The following is a 22,198-nucleotide window of genomic DNA, read 5'->3' on the forward strand; positions in this document are numbered from 1 at the left end:
GTCTGTTGAAGAGGTCCTATGCCGATGGTAAGCACTACTGTCAAGAAAAGGTTATCTCTAAATTGTGTGCAGAAGTAGAAGAGTACATTGAGATAAGCTTGTCAAAGCAATAGGTTTGAAAGTGTGCAAGAATTCTTCTATTATTCTCTCTTGGGGATAAAAAAGTTCATTCTAGAAATAAAGAAGGGGAAAAAAGAGGATATTTTTATTCTAAATTATCATCATCAGAAGATTTCAGGATATGCTCTCATGGTTTGAGACAAAATTGCTTACATGGAAATTAAATGGACATTGATATCAAAACAGTTTATTTGCAGATATTCAAATCATTTTAAGTATTACATTACTACATATTAAGTAGACAGGAAGATAGCAAGGTCTGGGAGGAAGGTTGGGTGGCTCAGTTGAACAGTCCCAGGTTAGCAGTGCACAATCCTAAGACGTGTAGCCATGAGGTTCCCTGGAAGTTACTTTGGTGCTCTCTCTTCCAGTCTCTTTGGATCTCCCTTAGGGCTTTGTCTCAGGTATTCCTGGAGTCTGTCATATACTCATGCAGTTTCTCTCATCTACCACTGAAGCCATTCATGTCTCCAAGAGCATCTTTCAGAGCATCTACTCTATGAACCTTGCCAAAAGCATGTTCCCAAGTGTGTCCCCAGGACTATCTCCCTATATGAGTATCCCAAAATCCTCGCTACATGTTTCCCCTAAAGCCTCTCACCTGGATTTTTCCCAAGAACCTATCTCCTATGTATCTTCCTAGGAATCTCTCCCCTTAAGACTCCAACAGCTTCTATCCACGTCTCCCTTAGCACCTTTCACCACATCTCCCCCAAGAGTATATCATCCATGTCTCTCACCCCTAACAGCTGTTTCCCTTGTGTAAATATCTGTGAGCTGAAGCTCCATGGGCTTCTCTACCTGGCTGCAGAAATAGGCTTCTCCACATATGCCATTCCTACCCCTGAAACATGCCAGCTATTCTCCTCTCCCTGAGCAGCGGTAGAAACAACTGACCATAACCACCATTACCTGTCCCCCTACACCTCGGGGTGGGGGGGGATGGGGGGGGAATGGGTCGAAGAAGGAGAACATGGAAGGAAGGAGGGTGGGGGGAAGTTGTTTTTTCAGATTATTTTACTTCTCACTCTTTTGCTTTGACTGTGTTAGCAATTAATTCAATTAATGTCCCTGCTTTGAGTCGGTTTTGCCCATGATAGTGATAAATAAGTGACCTCTCCCAGCTCTTATCTTAACTCATGAATCCTTTGCTGTTTTTCTCCCTCCTCTGTCCAGTTGCAGAGGGGAGTGAGTACCTGGCATCCAACCAGGGTCAACCCACTACACGAGGGAAAGAGGTAGTGCCACACACCAAGCAACTTCAGCACCCAGGGCTCAATAAAGCTGTACAAATCCCACAAGGTGTGTCAGGAGTCTCTTTAGTGCAGGGGGGTGCTGCTGTGTGATGTGCAACATATACTCTTACTCTGCATCAAATGATGTAGCTTTTGGAAGCACAGACTTTGTATGTCTCCACTCTGTCAGCCAACTCTTCATGTGCACCAAAATTGGTTTGAATTACATTCACTGCATAGTAGCCCTTAGCTCTGTGTATTACTAACACAGAATAGTGTCTATTTTGAAACAAATCCATAAAATCAATATAGCCTGTTTTCTGCATGCAATATCTGTAAGTAGACAGGCAATATTTAAATGGAATTTGATTTTTGTTGTTATGATCATTATTTTTAGATAGATTCTTTTACTGCATGGATCAGTATTCATGTTTAAAATTCATTCCCTAGCATAGGACAGATAGAATTGCACATGATTGTTCGTGTTTGGATGAGCATGGAAGCAATTCTGTTAGAGATCCCTCTGTGTGCCAATCAGTTTGTGAAAATACTTGTGACTTTGAAATTGGCTTTTGTATGATCCTGCCTGCTACATCTGATTGCCTGAAGATATTCAAGTAGGTTAAGAGATGCAAACATGGGTAAAGCAGAATAATCTATAAATGTGAATATTCATGCAATCTGAGAATTCCTCCATAATTAATTTTTTAAAAATTATTAATGCATTTCAAGATATTTCTGTTTGTTTGTTTGTTTGTTTGTTATAGGTGGTGAGAAAACTGGATAAGTATCTTTTTTTCCTCATTCATAAACCAGATCTTTCTCTCCCTTCCCTGAATACAAGTCTGACATCTGTAAGAGCTGTTGGTTTCCCAGTAACTTTTGCAAATCAGTTTACCTAATTAGGTTTCTAAACACAGGCTATTTGGGTGAAATTCAATCTGAGATTAAGACATCTAGATTTAGAGGGTTTATTCTACTGCCTAAACACAGATGTCTATACCATTTAAAACACCAGTCATTTCCTGTCTAGCCTTTAATGGGTACTTCAGAAGGGCATGAATCTCCAATAGGTCTTGTGTCATATCTGTCAGCCCTGTGCAGATGTCTTTGATACTCTAGGGCTTCTGAAATTGCACTACAAACTGGAACGAGCATTAGACTTGAAATATTTTTAGTAGCTCTCCAAGTGAGATTCAGTTACCTAAACAAAGGCACACAGTGCCATATGAAATAGCATACTCAAAAAATCTGCAAAGAGCCGATAGATATGATACAGGACCTGCAGAAGCTCTCCATATTTCAGAGTGGCACCTGGAGACTAACTAGAACACATTACAATGTCACTGAATTAAAGCCATTCCATTTGCTCTAATGAAATTTTGGAAACCTGTCTCTCATTTACAGACTTTTGCAGAGACATCTGAACTTAGTGAACTCAAATTAGAACTGAATCCAAGAACAGGTAAAGGCTGGGTGGAAGAAGGATTGGGAGCAGCCCTAAGGAGAACGATTTGAGGGGGTTGGCTGAACAAGAAGCTCAACAAGAAGCTCAACATGAGCCAGCAATTTGCACCTGCAACCCAGAAAGCCAACTGCATCCTGGGCTGCCTCAAAAGAAACATGGCCAGCAAGTCGAGGGGTTCTGGGAAGGCCTTACAGCAGCCTTCCAGTACCTAAAGGGTGCTACAAGAGAGTAAGGGTGATCAAGGTGCCAAGTGGAGCTGTACTTCAATACTAGCTCTCTAGAAAGGGTCTCAAACCTCTTCTTATGATGATAATATTTCTTTTTCAGTTGGAATGTAGTGGGCCTTGGATTTTCTGCATCCCTGAATATTAAACCTCAGATCACAACCTTGAGTCTCTTCAGGTACTTTCTGTCAGAGGCTCCAGGTGGGACCATAGTCCCTGTCTGCAGTTAAAGCAGGTTTCTCACATTTTGTCCCGTCTAGACTGACACAAACTACTGCATGAACCATCTCATACCTAATTTTTTCAATGTCTTGCTGCTGCCCTGGACACCATTCAAAACTTCATCTTCTTCCAAGTCACTCTATAGAGAGGTCTGAAACCTGGAATATGCATTCTCCAAAAGCACACAACACATATGAAAGCTTGTGTTTCTTTTTTATTAATTGGTGGAGACAGTAGCTGTTATGTTATTGATCACATCCATTGGGACCCATCTTTCCATTTTATTCCAAAAAGCTGGATTTCCTTTGGAGGTGTTTTGACCTTTGTTTTATGACAAAACCAGCTTTAGTTATTACTTTTTTCCCTTTCTCAAACACTTCCTCTGCTGTGTTGCCTAACACAATGATATCACCAATATATTGCGGGTTGAAATCTAGGCTAGACATAATATGCAAGATCTAGTTTGCCAGCTTTCACTGCTGCATTTGAAATGTCTAGGGCATATATGACTTGTCCACAAAGCTAAGGGATATGAAACAGGACTTTTGGGAGAGCTACAGACTCATATAGTCACAGTAGTGACTCTAAATTCTATAACGTAGTTCAGTTTGAAAAGAGGATACCTACATTTAGTCATCTGTTACAGAAATGGTATTCAAAACCTATTTTAGTCATCCTACTAAAATGAGGCCAGTGGTGGAGTTTCCTAATAGCAAAGACCTCTAGGAGTCTTTCTGAGACCTTTCAGCTTGTGCAGCAATCAATATGCTTTTTTAGGGCTTCTGGGTATCTTACAGAATAGTCACAGTGGAAAACCACTTCCAGCAAACACTTTGAGGTTCTTCATACTCGTATCTTCTTAACATCATGTTTTGTCTTCCACAGTCTGCAGGCTTCAGATCTCAGAACCCAAAATTTGAGGCCCAAGGGAGGATACGTTGGAGACGGAGTAGAAACGTAAAATCCTGTCACATGTCAGACACACCAGATGGACTACTCAAAGGCTGAGCTGTGGTAGAGGTTTGTTAGGCTGCCCCAGTGGAGCACTGCCTGCCGGACAAGCATTTGTATGGTTAACACCCCAAGTAGTACGTTCTGATAAAGCATGATATTTGGTGATAGAGTCATTCTGTATGAAAGGTCTGGTTTAGGACAAAGAGCCCTCCAAAAGTGCTTTACTTTACATTAACCAGAAGAAAAGAGCTGGGGATGATACGTTCAAGTGTAAACATCTACTCTGTAGAAATCAAATTTAGGAGAGATAAATCCTGCATAATATTGCTTGAGGGTGAGTGGATTCTAGAAAAATAAACTCTTCTTGTATCACAAGATATTTTTCTTTTCTTGTGAAAGTTTTGCTTTTCTGACAATGTTTCATATCAATTCTTTGAAATATTAGGCTTTACTCATACCATGAACATTTTGTATAAAGAAATACATTTCCAATAAAGTGATTTTCTATCCTACTGCTTTCTGATAAGCCACGATGAATATCCTCAAGAGTACAAACATTTTTCTGCGCGCTTTTTCATGCCTGTTTCCAAGCTACAGCTGCACCTAGCAATATTCAAGAAGAGCTGGTTCAAAGAAATTAATGATTTTGTGTTCATGGAATTACCAGCTGGGAATGGCACCACCTATTTCTTTATTTGCAAATATATCAATATTTCAGAATACTTTCGTCTTCAAGAAGGAAAACAAAGACATTTGGAAACCTATATCTTTTAAATTCATATGACTAATTATTTATCTGGAAAGAGGTTTTCCTTGGCAATTATGTATAGATTTAGTCTCCGAGGGAGTTTGTAGGTTTTATTTAAAAAATTTCACAGGCAATAAAGTGTGTAGTCTTATGCATTTGATGGGACCTACTGTTTCTGTGGCAATAAAACTTGTATGAGGTTAATTCTTCCTCACACTAAGGTTACTTTGATCACCCTCACTGGGAGCTCTGTAGCTTGTATTAGCATGTATTCTAGGTTGATTTAGTAATGTAAGGAGTTGTAAGGTAAATGACAGACACTTCTGTGGAAAAGCAATATTATCTGAGTTATTAAAGGTTTCATAATCTATAGTGTTCAGGTCAGTCAAGTCTCTAAGTTACCTGGATTCTGTATGTTCAGCTGACACAGTTTAACCTCAATAGGTAACTAAGCACCATACAAGAGGGTAAAAGAGAAGTCATGAGTTGAGACAAAGACAGTTTAATAACCAAACAAAAAACCTTAAACAAAAAACCACAAAGCAAACAAAACAAAACAAAAATAAAACAGTAAAGGAAAACAGAAAAAAAAAAAAAAGATATAAAAGAACTCAGCTGCTCAGCACCAGTAGACCAAAATCCAGCCAGTTCCTGAGCAATGTCACCCCTAGGTTTTACTACTGAGTGTGATGTCACATGGTCTGGAATATCTCTTTTGTCAGCTGGGGTCAACTGTCTTGGTTGTGTCCCCTCACAACTTGTGCACTCCCAACCTACTTACTGGTGCGAGTGCAAGACGAAGAGAAGACCTCTGTGTCAGCACTATTCAGCAATAATTGAAGCATCTCTCTACTATCAACACTGTTTTCATCACAGATCCAAAACACAGTCCCATACAAGCTACTGTAAAGAAATTAAACTCTATCCTAGCCAAAATCAGTACATTATTCACCCCTTATTCCACACTATTTACATAATTTTCATGTCCCACACTATAAAATAGATTCCCTATTAACCTCTACCTCACAGTCCATCCTTTTATATATATACACAAGTAACATTCCCTTAGTCTATGGACCACCCCTGCAAAATAGCCATAAAATGACCATAAAATACAAAACTCATAAAATGTCTGTTGAGATTGTTTAATCCATGACTTTGGTCTCCATCTGTTAGACTGGTCACTTGGGAGTAGGTGTGTTGTATGGCATTACTGGACACCAAAACCAACGTAGGTCAGATTACTGCCCCTCTTGCACTGCTTGTTGTGAGGCTTGTCCTCCACTGGTTTGGACCAGGCCAGGGGGTTTAACATTGCAATTCATTCCTCCCCTATCTTCTATCTTAGTTAGCAGCAAGAGTTTCCTGCTATAATATCTGGGACATATGGCAACTACAACAGTACTGACATACAATATCATATAACACTTACATCATAAATTAATAGCATCATACGATTCAAATAATGAGTTAGTTTCACCCAAAAGAAGTTTACACACTAGTTGAAGTCTCTTAACTTTATTAGTTCCACTCTGAATATGACCATAGGTATAGCATACTGTAAAATTAAAAATGGCAAGAGCAGTTTCAGAAACTACAGTCAGAAAGAGATTAAATGCATGCTCTCTAAGTAGGAAGTCAGTAGTCTTTCTCATTAGCAATAGTAGTACATGCTTTTTCTTCCACAGTTCTGTTACACTAGTTGTATGCATTGCATTTTTATTAACATTAAAATGTTGGACAAATCACTACTGACTTTTTATCCCAAGGGCTGCAGTAGTTGGAAAAGTTCCTTACATGTGCCAGCTATGATGGGTAGTCCCGTATGGACAGTGAAAAGGAGGGAGGGATCAGTTTGCAGACCTATATATCTTTGTATAAAACCACTTTACTTTTGATCAAAATCTCTAGTGTAGGATTTTCTATTTGTTTTTGTGCAGAAGGATCATAAGATGCTCAAATGTGATTTCTGGGCAAGGCACACTTCCAGAATCCATTGATAGCTTTGCAACCCACTCCATTCCTTGTTAGGCTGTTCAGTGAGTAGGCAATGAAAAATCTCCTCTGCAGAGATAGATGAATTCCACCAGTAGCCTGGAAAATGTGTTCTCTTCCCTCTGGACTAGTAGAAGATTAATGCCCTCCAAGGCTTGTCTAGCCTTGAATAACATTGAAAGAATAAGAATAGCAGGTTCCCTGGTTTGATATGCCTTAACCCAGTAAATGAAAACCCATCAGAATATAACAGTCTAAAGAAATAGAATTCGAAGTATTAAGATCATTGTCTTTGCCTATATATCCAGAAAGAGCATCTGAATATTCCATAATCCAAATTGTTAAAAGGTATCCTGTTATCATGAAAATATTACATTTTCAGGTGAGGGAGAGGGGAAGGCTTAATTTTAAGTCCTCCTAATCTATCTTAAAAATGCAATAAATTTTCTATTGAATCAGACTAATAGTACATCTAGTCCCATACTCTCTCTTGGACAATAGCGATGAGAAAAACTATTTAAAGAGAGTATGTAAGCCTGCTCATTTTCTGCACCACCTCCTTTGTACTTCTGTTATACCTACAAATATTTACTTGGCATTCTAGAGGAAAAAATCTCTTCCCTAGTCCTTTTAGCATCCCTTTATGGATCTTCTATCTAGGCATTTTTTCAGTCTCTTCTTGAACTTGCTTATCCTGACTGCCACCAAAATCTCCTTAGGTGAAAGTTCCAGGAATTCACTACCCTTCACGCAAAAATTTTCCTTGTCCTATGTTTTCCAATGGTGTCCTGTTACTTCCACTGAGCATCCTAGTTCCGGTATTGTAGTATTTGGGAAGTAATAGTACTACATTCACCTGATCACTTCCTTCCTTCCTTCCTTCCTTCTATCTTCTCTTATAACTGGACAGAAATTAATTTTTCTAGCATGTCCTACCTATGTCAGCTTTAAGCTTCTGGATCTCTAAACTAAACAACCTGAAATATCACGGTCTGTTGCACAGCAGCTGATTTCAAGAGTTCTGGATATTCATGTCAAAAGTGTCCAGGGAAAACACCATTTTTTGAAGAGTAGCTCAAAACTGGATATAGTCCAACTGGAACTTTCCTAAATAAGGCAGAGGGAATACTTCACACATCTTGCAGACTATTCTTTTGTTGACATCTTACAGTATTATGCATTATACTTTTTTTTTTGTAAGAACCCAACTTAGTCCTTCTATTTTGATGATAAAGCACTAATAACTTTGTTCAAGATCTAGTTATTAGAGCTACTTTCACTGCTATATTGCTCTGGGTTTTTTTTACTAATGATGTATTAATCTAAACAATATTTTGAGAAAATCCTTTGTGTCAAAAGCCTTGAGATATTTTTCCCTTTGTTTCTGCCCAAGGACCCACTCCAGCACTTTTGGAATTCTTTGCAGATCTAATGATTACTTTTAGACCTTCCTATACTTTCCTTTAATATCCAGACTGCCTCGACTTTGGGTAAAAATCCATTACAGGAGCCCAAACTGACAGTGTTGTGAAGGCCTGTTTTGTGTCCTGAAGCTGTAAGATTTAAGATATTTCATTGTTTGACTTTCGTAAAGAATAAATTGTGTATCTTGCCTCCTGATTCGTTGTCCTGAAGCCCTTTCATTAATTTTTCCTCTTCTCTTCCTCTGCTAATAGATAAAGAGTCTATAGTCCAATATTTAAGACCGGATGCTGTAACTGAAAATAATGGAAGTCCAACTAGACTAGTAGGTTACACATTGACAGCTGTCTCACACAGTGGATGAGCATATGCTTCACACCATGCAATAGGAATCCACAGGCTAAAGATTCTTTCTCACCCCCTCTCCTTTCCCAACCCCAGCAAATCCATGCCTGAACAGAACACATAATCACATTCCCTTCTCTCTGAAACTCTGCAAAGCAAGGACATGAGAGTGCAATGCATACCTTATTTCCATTACTTGGCCTACACCCAGACACAGTGGTGGAAGTATTTCTCGGTTGCTTGAACCTGGTTAAAAACATCAACCTGCCTTGCATCTACTCAGTGCATTCTAGCTCTGATGAGCACAGATGCAGTTTTTTTCTTTAATGAGAATGTGTCACCAGTACAGACAACATTTGCGCAGCTGGCATGCGTATTTCTGCACCATATGCCAACTTACCTAATTTAGCAGAACAAGCACATCATCATCCTGCTTAAAACAAAGTCAGCCTAGATAAAAACATTTTAGGACAGTTAAACTTTTAAAAACACAGTCTGAAAAAGCCAAAAGGCTCTTTGGTGTTACTGATGCACTTTTAGTTGTACACTGCCATACTCTTGCAACCTGAAGGTAAAAGCATATGTTAAGGTGCTTTTCTGAAAATCTAATAAGCTAACAGAACGTGCCAGTAGATAGACCAAGTCTTAATGCCTTTATTGATATTGAATGAAAGGCAATATACAAAATAGAAAAATGTAAAAAATAATAATGAAATAAGGGCAGAGTGGGAAAGTAGTTTAACTGAGCCAAGCAGGGAGGCATCATCAAAGGTATGTTAGGGTCATGGAATGATCAAGTGACAATCTAGCAAAAATAATCATTATAAATGAATACAAGTGGGGCAATATTGTGTTTGTCAAGGCTGGGGAAAATAATGTTATTCATGCTGAAATAAGAGACAGCATAATGAGTTTTAGCTTTATAAAAGAAATGGGAAAACCTTGCAAGTTCTGAAGCTAGTTTGGATCTCAACATCTAAACTGCAAGTTACCAAGCTGTCAGTCCTCAGAATTTCAGTGTGATTGTCATACCGTAAGAAAATACTGCTGAGAAAACATGCTAAGACATTTTACTGTGGCTACACACATCTGAATATGCAGTGTTAACAGCGAGTAGGGCATAGAAAACTGGCAGAGAAATAGAGACATCAAGGAAACTATTGAGGCAATGTGTGCCAGAGTAGTGTGCACCCTATTTATCTGTGGGTCTTCAGTCACTGTCCTGATTATTTCTCTTGATTCCTCTGAAATAAACCTTATGTCATGTACTAATAGATTCCACAGGTTGGATCCAGTCTTTGGCCTTTTAAGAGATCAAAACATTTTTATGAATAATATCCCAGCAAGTTCTCAGATTGTCACACCATTTGTGTTTTGAATTAAAACTTGAAAATCATAATTTCAGAGTTTAGATTACCAGTCTGGTCTCTGTGTTCATCAGCTTTCTGTATCTGGATACAATAGGAAAAAATCTCCACTATAGACATATTTGTATTTTGCATATAGTTTTTCCTCTGAAAACATTGATTTAGATACATATTATCTCAAATATGTTTTGAATATATTATTTATTACAGTATTTATATTACTTTTGGTCACCTTGATCTTATCTGTAGATCAATAATTTGATGATTATAAAATTATCATCACCAACTGATGTAATAGGTTTTACTTTTAGCTTTAAACACTACCTGTTATTTGTATTCCATTTTACATTCCATTAGGTGTCAAGTAAAGCAGAAATTTATTTTCTCAGATTCTTTTTCCATTAGTGCTCCTCAGTCATAAGTCAGATTTAAAATTAGCAAAACGTGACAAGATTGAGTGCTAGTATGAGATTTCTCACAATGTTTGATGTTCATTACACATTATGATATACAGCACTGTAAATTCTACTTATGTTTATCTTTGTTTTGGCTTAGTTTTAGTCTCATTGACTTTTTTTAATGCTGCCATGAACATTTTACCAGACCCACCTTTACTCTTTTTATAAGTGTACATAAAATATGTATCTGAAATATCTGTCAAGTCACTGGCATAAGTTTTTGTCTACAGTTATCAGAAGCCTACATTATGTTATTAGGATTCTGTATATGAACTCTGTTTATACATCAGCATCCCAATTATTGTTGCTATTATTATTATTTTGTCTGTGAAACAAAGAAGGATATATCTGGAGGCTGAAATCAAGCCTCTTGCTGATTCTCTGAAATGAAATTTGTTGACTACTTCCCTTCAGAAATGTGTACTGTCATATGCAATATTCATAATATGGATAGATACTTCATATGAGAATAATTTAATTGTCTGTTCCGCTCAACCATTGTTTAATGAATTCCTAACAATCTGAGTGCAATCTGTTGGAGGGCCATTATTAAATTTCATATTTGCTTTACAGTTTTCTTCACCACTGCTTCATCTATTTAGGATTATGATGACTATTAACTTTTGTTTTTCTTAACAAATAAAAGCTTTGAATACTTGTTATTTGCAAAATGCAAAGTTTAAATTTTTATTGCTGATGTTCATTGGTCACAAAAAAGTTAACATTAAGATATATTTTCATTTAACTCCAAAAAACTCTGTCAGGAAAAATATCGAAACCCACAGGAAATGTGTAGCTACAGGAAATGGATAGCTTAGCATGCACTAAGAATATATTTAAAAATGCAGTAAAATTATTCCAGTGGTGTTAATTTCTGTTCTTATGTGAAAGGGAGACAGGCGTATGACCAAATAGGATGTCATCCACTATACTATTATTATTATATGCAACTCTAGCCTACCACCTTTTATTCATCTCTTCTATAAACTAAATTGACTTAATCTTTTTGATCTCTCTTCCAATAAAAGTTCTCTATATTCTCATTTCCCTTCTTTGGACTGTTTCTCTTCTGCTGCATCCTGTCACGTCAAAATGAACACTGCAATGAATACTGAATTTTTGAAATATGTGTCATTAGTATTGTTCTTTTGTGTATCCTACACTTCAAACAACTTCCAGGTATCTCTGGTGTTTATAGAGCACTGAGGGACATTTTCACTTAACTGCTCCAGTGACACTCAGCTAGCTCACTTCCCTAAGTGGCTGCAGATAATTACAGATCCATCAACGTGTAGGGGTAGCTTGTAGTATTCGTTCTAATGTACTTTTCTCTAATAATCTTATTCTGCCATTGGGTTGTCTAATTGTGTCATTTTCTGAACTGTTTTCAGAGTTTATTTATATATACGTTGTTTTTAATAAAGTTCATTATTAAAATATTCAAGCACCTCCTAGACACTGAATAATTTTCCAGAATAATTAACTCCCATTTCAATTTAAATGTTCCATTTGCTCAACAGCTCCTCTTAATCCTTATTTTATTTAAAGTATTGCTTAAAAATTCTGTGGACATTCACTAAGGACCTTGACACGATTTGGGGATCAGGATCATTTCCAGACCAGCGGGATTCTCACAGTTAAGCTGCAGTTCCTCTTACTGTGCCCGGTAGGGTCGTAGTTTGTCTCACCCAGATATTAAGTACCGGCCGAGCTCATAACAAAGGACAAGAGGCAAGTTGCACAGAATAGCAGCTGTGGCTGTTCGCAATAGGGGCTGATCTAAATTTATTTTACAAAATGGAAGGTTTTTATAGGGCAGATAAGGAAGATTCTAGAAAAGGGGAAAGATATGCAAAAACTTGGCCAGGGCATTGGTCAGGACTAGGGATTGACAGAGACAAAAAGGGGTGATACATGAATTTTCAGATAACTTTTAAGTACCTAATTGGAAAGGCCAGATGCCTTGACTAGACACTGTCCAATCAGAAACTCTCTGTTTTCCCCTGTGAGAGAAAACTTACAATCTAACAGAGACAGTCTATTTATCTTATGCTGTCTGGCCCACATTGCCAGATGTTGTTTCCTTCCACCTTTTAAAATCCTTTTCTTCTTCCTGTTCACCTCCAACAGGACCTGGTATTTCTGTGTTTGTTTTATGTAGACCTAATTGTGGTCTTCTAGTACCTGAAGGGAGACTACAAGAAAGATAGAGGAGGACAATTTACAAGGGCTTGTAGTGATAGGACAAAGGAGAATGGTTTCAAACAGAAAGAGAGTAGGTTTAGATTGGATATTAGGAAGAAGTTTTTTGTTGTGAGGGTGGTGAGGTTTGGACACAGGTTGCCCAGAGAAGTAGTGGGCTCCCCATCTCTAGAAGTGTTTAAGGCAAGGTTGGAGGGGTCTTTGAGCAACCTGGTCTAGTGGAAGGTGTCCCTGCCCTTGGCAGGAGGGTTGGAACTAGATGATCCTTAAGGTCCCTTGCAACTGAGGCCATTCTATGATTCTAGGATTATTCCATCAAATCTTGAATCAACAGTTAAGGTGGAGGTTAAATTAATTTTCCCTGTTCCCCTAGACATTCCAAATTTTCCCTGACTGTTTTACTTTTCCATTTAGCATAGGCTAAACACCAATCTGAGGATGTGGAATTCCTATAACTGCATAACTGATGAAAAATTAAGATATGCATCTTATGTTTCTAGTACAGAATTCAGGCATGCTGTATCCAAGTATTCTTCCTCACTGTAGTCTGACTTCATATTGGGGAAAGACCTGGATATGTCAGCCTCCTGTACCTTGATTTCAAAATCAAATAACCTGGTTACACATCCCAGATACCATCAGGGTTTTCCAGTGATGTGGAAGATGGTGACACCAAGATTCAGGGCATGTTCTGTAATAACAGTCAGAAGTTAGCAAACCTAAAGGAATATTTACCTTTCTCGTCTGTCTTCAACATTATCTGCAAGGCACTGGCTGTGTATACCTCTGAAAGATAGGACAGAAAACCTAAGCTATTCTATAATAATAATAAAAAATCACTTTTAATCGAAGGATTAAAATTCAATATTTGTCTATTGTAAAAAAAAACAGTTGTGGAAGAAAAACTCACACAATTTTTCTTTCACTTACCACCTTCTAGGCAGGTAGCTCAACAGTAAGAATAGAGAAAGGATCTGACTTATTTATTCTCCTTGGAGTCAGGAATTCTGCATTCTCAAAGACTCAGCTTCAACAGATGAGATATCCATTCATCTTCAATGCTTCACAGCTTTGTGACAGGTAAAAATTTGAGAGTTAGATGTTTAAGTCTCTGTGAGATGAGAGTTTAGCTAACTTTTAGGACTCTTCTTCACTTAGTTTTCTTCACTGAGTGTTCTAAGTTACTATGTAAGAGTCAGGTAATGTTGCCCTAATTGCAAGTAAAAATGTTGACATCATCACTTAATAACAGAGCAGAGCTTCACTGAGGTTCCTACATGCCATTTGAAGAGAGATTTTAAGCCCAGGAAGGGTGTAACATTTTCCTGCTTTTAGATGTAACCTACTGGCATCCAAGCATTCAAGTATGTCAACTGTTAAGATCCTTGAATTTAAACTTGTGCTCTTGACTCTTCTCAGGTTTGCTGCCCTTCTCTGGACATATGTCCAGCATCTCAATGTCTTTCTTGAAGTGAGGGGCCCAAAACTGAACACAGGATTCAAAGTACGGCCTCATCCTTTGTGATGGTTGCATCTGACACCTTAGCCAAACTAGCAGTAATTTGGTATGTTCTCCAGGCACCACCATATGATTACCACATGAATAGTGGGTGGTTTTTTCAGGACTTATCATAGAACCAAGAAAGTTATGGATACAAGGAATCTCATGCATACCTTTCTTACATGTAATTTGACTATGAATCAACTACTTTTTATCCATAAATGTGAGAGCCAAAGTTAGTCTTCTTTGAGCTCTCCCTGCTAGACAACCTGAGTGCATGGCGATCTCCTAGTAATCTGGGATGCTCAAGGTTGTTTCTCAAGACACAGACATTTTTCCAATCAGAGATGAGCCCAATGCGGATTCTCCCTAAATTTCAACTGGAATGCATACAAGTTGACTCTAGCTTTGAGCGGAGAAACCTCTCAAGATCTGAAATTTCATATCTGAGTCTGAGATCCTTCCTTACTCAGGGTGGAGAGATCCTTTGTTTAAAACCCATCCTCAGTAAGTGACGGAAAGCATGGTGAATTAACACAGATGAAACATTACTAATCATGTATTCATTACTAATTATTACAAACTTTGCTCATATAATCCTTTAGACATAAGCTGTTGACCAAATCTAGGACTAAATCTGGATCTAGGCACTCACAGGCACCCCTCTGAGAAGGAGTTTAAAAAGCAAGGGAATCCTCTCTGAATCTTGTGACTCAATGGGAGGGTCTTCCTTGCCTTTTCACAGACAGAGACTCTGGTCTCTGTGTAAATGATTCTAACTTGATTCTAACTCAACATTTCTTTCTACGTTTCTTCCACATAGTAACTGATAGAATGAAACTTACTATCACACTTTGTGTAAGTCACAATTTATAAATTTATATTAAAAATGCTTTTGCTAATACTGGTGATTCTTTGAGAAAACAAAATCACTCATTCAATAAAAATTGATGTACGCAGTGGGATCCTAAATTAGGATTCACAAAACCAGTGCAAGTACAGGGTTACTATCACTTCTCTAGTCTTGCTGGCCACACTCTTTCTGAGGCCAGGATGCCACTGGCCTTCTTGGTCATCTGGACACACTGCTGTCTCAGGTTCAGTCAGACACTGACCAGCACTCCCAGGTCCTTTTCTGCCAGGCAGCTTTCCCAACACTCTTCCCCAGATCTGAAGCACTGCATGGGGTTGTTGTGATAGAAGTGCATGACCTGGAACTTCACCTTGTTGAACTTCATTCAGTTGGCCTCATCCCATTGATCCAGCCTGTCCAGATTGTTCTATAAAGCCTTCCTACTCTCCAATAGATGAACACATCTGCCCAACCTGGTGTTCTCTGCAAACTACCTGAGGATGTACTTGATCCCTCGATCCAGATCATTGATAAGTGTATTAAACAAAACTGTTCCCGATACTGAGCCTGGGGGAACATCACCTCTGACTGGCTGCCAACAGGATGTAACTCTCTGTGTCTGGTCATTAATACAATACAGTTTTTAATACAATGAACAGTGAACCAATCTGGGCCATGAATACTGCGGGAAATGGTGTCGAAGACTTTACTGAAGTCTAGAGAAACAACACACACAGCCTTTCCTTCATCCACTAAGCACGTGTCCTGGTTTTCCCTAGGATAGAGTTAATTTCCTCTCAGTAGCTGTCACAGTGATGTGTTTTGGATTTGGAATGAGAATGGCATTGATAACACACTGATGGCTTGGGTTTTGCTAAGTCGTGCTTATCCTGTCAAGGACTTTTGTGTTTTCCCTTGTCTCATGCCATGCCAGTGGGAGGGAGTATAGCTGGGACAGGTGACCCAAGCTGAGCAAAGGGATAATCCACACCATAGAACATCATGCCCAGTGTGATAGAGGAGTTACCTGGAAGGGAACAAGCTGGGTTCAGAAAGGGGGTCTGGCATCAGTCAGCAGGTGGTGAGCAGTTACATTGTGCATCACTTGTTTGTTTCCCTTTTATTATCCTTCTTATTATTATGTACCATTGTTATTGTATTTTACTCTATTTTCAGCTATTAAATTGTTCTTATCTCAATATACAAATTTTACTTCAATCCTCCTCCCCATTCTACCGGCATGGGGCAGAAAGAGAGGAGGAGTTGAGCAAGTGGTTACCTGGTGCTTAATTTCCAGCTGGGCTTAAACCATGACAGCAGGTCACCCTGTCATAGAAGGGGATCAGGTGAGTCAAGCAGGACCTGCCTTTCATAAAGCAATGAAATTGAGCTGAACTCTGACTGAGCAAGAATTCAAGTAGTTTCAGATGCACTGAACACTTTCTGTTAGCACTAGTGATATCATTCCAAGTACCTCCAGGCTAGAGGAGAATGCAGGTAGAGAGATGGAAATGCATATTTCAAATATTTCCTATTTTTATGTGCATGTTCATCTATGTGCACTGTCTCCACACACCACTGTATGCCTGTTACAAATAAAGCAAGCTGGGGTCATAAACACCTGATGAACACATCCACTATTTGTAAGAAATCACACACTCATATAACTGCATTGTGAAGCTGCTCATGCAGTACATCAAAACAAAACTCAGTACAATAAATATTGTGTTGTATTATATCAGGTCAATAAATACAAAGCAATGGAATATTAAAGAAACTGTAGTTTATGAGAATTATGGTACTGGCTGCACACTTCAAAGAAACAGAATTATGTATCAGTGCACTCCATATCTAAAAGGAAAAACAAAGTTTTACTTTTCCCTAAGAATACTATTTTCTTTGCAGTAATTGACTGAACATTTTTGTGTCTACCTATGTCTCTAACAAAAGAAAGATGAGACATAAAATGCTTCCTATAATCCTCTGTAAATGTAGTATTTTTCAACAATCTCTGCTATATGTTCTTCCCTATTTTAGGTCAATTATGTGAGCAAGAGGAAGGCTAGAAACCATAGAGGAACTTACTAATTTCCTTTATGAGCTACAAACATAAAAAGAACCTAAATCTCATCAGAAAGATCTTTTTCAATCAAAAATATGACACTCCAAAAGAAGACAAAATTTTCAGAAAGGTACAGGATTCCCAGTCCAACAGTGATGGGCAGCAAGACTGTTCCAGTTTAATACACACTGTGTGTGTATTAAAAAGCATAACGGACACCACTGCATTTTGTCTAAGTGAGGTTCATGGATTTCGCTTTTTCACCCAGGAAACCATAGTTTTCGCTAAGAGAGGTCTATCAGATGCAGAAAGTATGAGTGTAAGAGAAATTAAAACAGTGCACACGGCTCCCGCCCACCACCTGCTATCCAGCTGTCTGTCTGTTTCTCTGTCTAAAAACTTGCTAGCATGTTCAAGTGCTGAGCCCATTGCACCAATGACTTAACCAGTGCTTCCAGGCTCTCAGAAGACAATACTAGTATATCCAATGCATGCTGGAATTTCCTTTTGGCTGTATCTACTTATGCACAGAACCTTGGCCTTGTGTCACAGCTCTATTTTGGTCCTTGTAGGCCAAGCTTAGCCCTGGTTTAATGACTTGAGCAACTTCAAAGGAGTTGCCTTGATAAGAGATATATTTTGTAGAAGGGTTCATGCTTGCCCTTTTTCTTTCAAATCCCTCCTCTTAAGCTTTCCATCATTATCTGCTTTTCATCCTCATGTCTTACATGTTCTTAAATTAAACCATCATCATTGCCAAGTTTCATTTACAGCAGCATGAGATTCTGATTATGTTTGTAGTAAGACTTACCCCGTTTTGCATTCTGTCTTCTCTGCTCCTTGTATATTGTCTGATGGTAAACTCTGGGGTGGGTAGGTCTAGGTTTTTAAATCTCTAAGAAGTGCTATTTGAAATTAAAGTGAAACATACATATTTAACTAGAATATGCACAAAAATAATTACCAATATTCTTAAATGACCTGAATACAAGATGATATGCTCTTAGATCTAAATCCCTTTTCTTCTCTAAGTATAAGCCCAGACATTTGCATCAATATTTCAAGAGAGATTTGGAAGAGAATGTCTCTAAAAAACTCATCCAAATAGAGATGCTTATTTGTGGGAAAGTATTTTATTCCATCATGACTCATGCCCCCCTCACTCTTTGAAGCTGAACAAATCCTCCGTATATCAGAGTAGGCTGTATACATTAAGGACAGCAAGTTTATTAGGGGCCATACAACAATCTCATACCTCACCATTCCAGCTGGAATTGTCTGTCCACAATCTTTTATGGTCAGATACAGCAGACTCTGCCTGGCTGTAAGCCAAACAGAAACACTGAAGTCCAAGATGGAATGAAATTTCCTTAAAAGAAACCTTTCTGTAAGATACTTAATGAAGCTCAACACAGAGATACTGAGCCTATACAACTTTTGAGTGGCTATTGGAGCAGAATGATCTTATGACTCTCAGAAAAGAGCAGTCACAGATTTGTTTTTGATACAGAAATATTCAAACACATTTCAGTCACCAGAACACAGAGGGACTAGGTAAATAAAAATTTGGGTCAGCATGAAGTTCTCAGATAATGTGTGATATTGCTGAATTGAAATCCAGATCTAATAAAACAATATTATTTGCTAAATAGCTCCAGTGATGTTTTGTGGAGTCTTTTCACTTATTCCCCAAGAAATTTCCCTGTGTTGATGTAGAAGTAATGGAAAAGGATTCTAGATATAAGAAGATTTAGTAAAACATAAGCAAAGAGAAATCAGTAAGGATAATGAGCATATTAAGGAAAGAAGCTTAGAACCAGTTAAGATTTTCCTCACAGAAAATGAAACCTTCAGAGGAAAAAAGACCATGGCTCTTCCCCACTCCCAAATAAAAAGGAAAAAAAAAAAAAAAAGGAAAAAGAGGAAGATCCCTACTGTGAAACCAGATGAACACAGAAAAGCAATTAAATAGAAAAGGTCAGTAAAGGGTCCAAAGATGTATATCACAGGTAGATGGATGGCTTCAGTACCTAATCCTGCTCTGCTGCCGTTATGTTCTGCCACTCTGAAACTGGAGGAATGGGGAGAATAAAGGCATGGAAATAATTTGTGTTGCATATGATTGAGAAGGAACATTTTCATGGTGGGTTTTTGAGGTGTACAGGCTGAATGATATTCAGTAGAATAGTTACACTGGCTTAGCTCGAGGGTTTATCTAGCCCAAGTCCCTGCCTTCAGACAGATCACAGATGCGTGCCTAAGTAAGAATGAGTATATATTTGTTTCTTTATGATGTTCTTCTACCTTAAGCTGTTGATGTCTGTCCTTCCAGCAACCCTCTGTGGATCTGTCTTCCAAGTATTTGTTCAGTTGCCCTTTGAACCCAGTTAAATTTCTTGCACCTACAGTATTTTTGTATCCCCACTGATTGAAGAAATGCTTCTTCGGATTTTTTTGCCTTTGTTGTTTGTTGTTGTTGTTTGAAACTTAATACTCATAGCTGGCACTTAAAAATTTCTATCTTTTTTGTTGGAAGACACATGTTGTGGTTTTGCCCACCAGCCAGCCCCTGGGGCTGAGGATGGTTTTGTCCAGGTGGATTTCCAGAGAAAAAGCCAATCAAAAGTTCCAGTAAGGCCTTTGCTAATTACATATTTAAGAAAACGGAAGAGAAGCATGTTGTGCAGTTGAAATTAGGAGCAGATTGAAATTAACAACCATGTAGGAGAGGCGGTTGCAGGCCCCAGGTGGGGGCCAGGTCCCCTCCTCCCTCTGCCCTGGGCCGGGTGCAGGTGTGGCACTGAAGCCCCCCATCTCTCCTATAACAGAGTAGAGAAAAAAAAACTTTAGAGGACTGACTGCTTGGATGAAAACCACTGCAGAAGAGTTCCGGCAGAGAGATAACGAAGTGTTCAAGACCAAAGCTGCAGCAGGAGAGAGAAGTTCAAAGGGGGGACTGCTTCTCCCTCGCTTTCGCTCTCTCCCTTCAACAGGGAAAAAACTGAAAAATAAAACCCTACTACCTGTAGAAGTTTGTTGGGGTGAGGAGACCCCCATGTTGCTCATGAAAGAGCCTACACTGGAGTAAGTTGATACATGAGGAAGCCAAGACTTTATGAGAAACCTGTGAAGTGAAGCAGAGACCTCTTGAAGATTTGTGACCCTGAGAGAGACGTGGCTTACACTGGAGCGAGAACGGCTCAGGTAAGCTTGAGATCTCAGTGAGAGATCCATGCTGCTGGTGCAGCTAAATTTATGACCCTGAGAGACAGCAGAGAATGGAAGACTTGTTGTCTGATAGACGGACTCACATCAGAGAAGTCTATTAAGGACTGTTCTCCTGTGGGAAAGGACCCCCACAGGGAACAGGGGTGGACTCAAAAGCCATTATCCCCTGTGACTCTGTAGTGAAGATCCATGGTAGGCAAGTGTCCCCTTGCAGTCCATGGAAGAGAAGACCTTCAAGGCCTGGGTAACCCCCCAGCCTCCGGTCTTAGCCCAGGAGGGGGGTAAGCCCAGCCCTGGAAGCCGACATAGAAAAAAAAGAGAGAAAGAAAAAGAGTTCCAGCTACGACGAATCAGAATTGTCATCCTGAGATAACAGAAGAAGAGCTTTAGAGTGCTGCAGAATTATTGAAAATACCTGGAGCTCCAAGAATAGAGAAGGAGACTACTTCTCCTCAGCGGACTGATAAAAGGGGGGAGATGTATTTCTGTAAATACATAGCATTTTTACTTAAATAAAATTGTTGTAAATATAGTTCTTTAGGTTTTTTTTATCTTGTTAATAATAAATGTTAATATTATTTTTCCCCAATCAGCTCTCTTTTGTCTGCATAAACCTTCTCTCAACTTACAGTAATTGGGGGGGGGGGTGAGCAAATTGACCCAGAGCAAAACCACAACAACACAGGGAGGGGTTATGGTCTACAAGTACTCTCTGTGCCTCTTATTTCTCTAGCTCATCTCCTTTTCATGTTGAATAGTCACAGTTTACTTGTGCCTCCCTCTGGCAGATATTATTCCATACCTTGCAGCCCTTCTTTGCATCAACTATTTTACTGACCAGTCTCCCAGCACCATAAGTTCTTCAACCCTTCATAGTTTCCTTTCATTTTCACAACCATGCATTAAATAATGTTTTCAGCAGACTTTCATCTCCACTGTTGTTCTCTGGATGTCATAACTATGTCACACCCACAATCGAGAGAGAAAAGTCAGTCCAAAGGAAGCACTCTACTTACATTTACAAAACAGAAGTGAAAGAGAGGTTTGAGGTTTTTGTACTAAAAAGCTGATAAAAATTCTTTCAAGCATGCCTCATTTTTCCCCAACTGCATAGTTGTCATACGCTCACATAAATTTCCATTAATCACTGCCCGAGACATGCAGCTAATAACTCATGTACCCTGTCACCCTGGAGGTAGGTCACTTACAGCATGCTGGCTAGGCAGCATCTTTCATGAGCTGGTTTGTTGTTCCAGAATAGTGTTTCTTGAAGAACTCTGTGGAACAACTCTTTAAAGTTAGACAAACATTAGTTCTCCAATTGTAGATTTACTAACCTCCTTTTGAGAAGATTTCATGTCCTGATATATTCACATCCTAAAAGTATGCAGACCTTCAGGCTACACTGTTGTCATCATAAGGTAATAACTCAGTCATGTCCTGCTTGAGCACAGGTTGATTGGAGGTAATCTTCATTAAGAAGGAAATCTTAAAGGAGCAGGTCATTCCCATTTATTGAAAGATGAGACAGCAGGGAAGAAGACTGGCATGGCTGAACAGAGAGCTTTGGTTGGAACTTAGGGAAAAAAAGAAGAGAGTTTATGGTCTCGACATGAAACTCAGGAAGACTACAATGAAGTTGCGAGGTTATGCAGGGAGAAAATTAGATAGGCCAAAACTTAACTAGAACTTAATCAAGCTACAATAAAAGACAATAAAAAACTCTTTCTATAAATGCATTAGGAACAAAATGAGGGCTAAGGAGAATCTCCACCCTTTATTGGATATGGGGGG

The sequence above is a fragment of the Myiozetetes cayanensis genome, unplaced genomic scaffold, assembly GCF_022539395.1.
Source record: "Myiozetetes cayanensis isolate MyiCay16 unplaced genomic scaffold, myiCay2020 scf5-8, whole genome shotgun sequence".
NCBI classification, from domain to species: domain Eukaryota; kingdom Metazoa; phylum Chordata; class Aves; order Passeriformes; family Tyrannidae; genus Myiozetetes; species Myiozetetes cayanensis.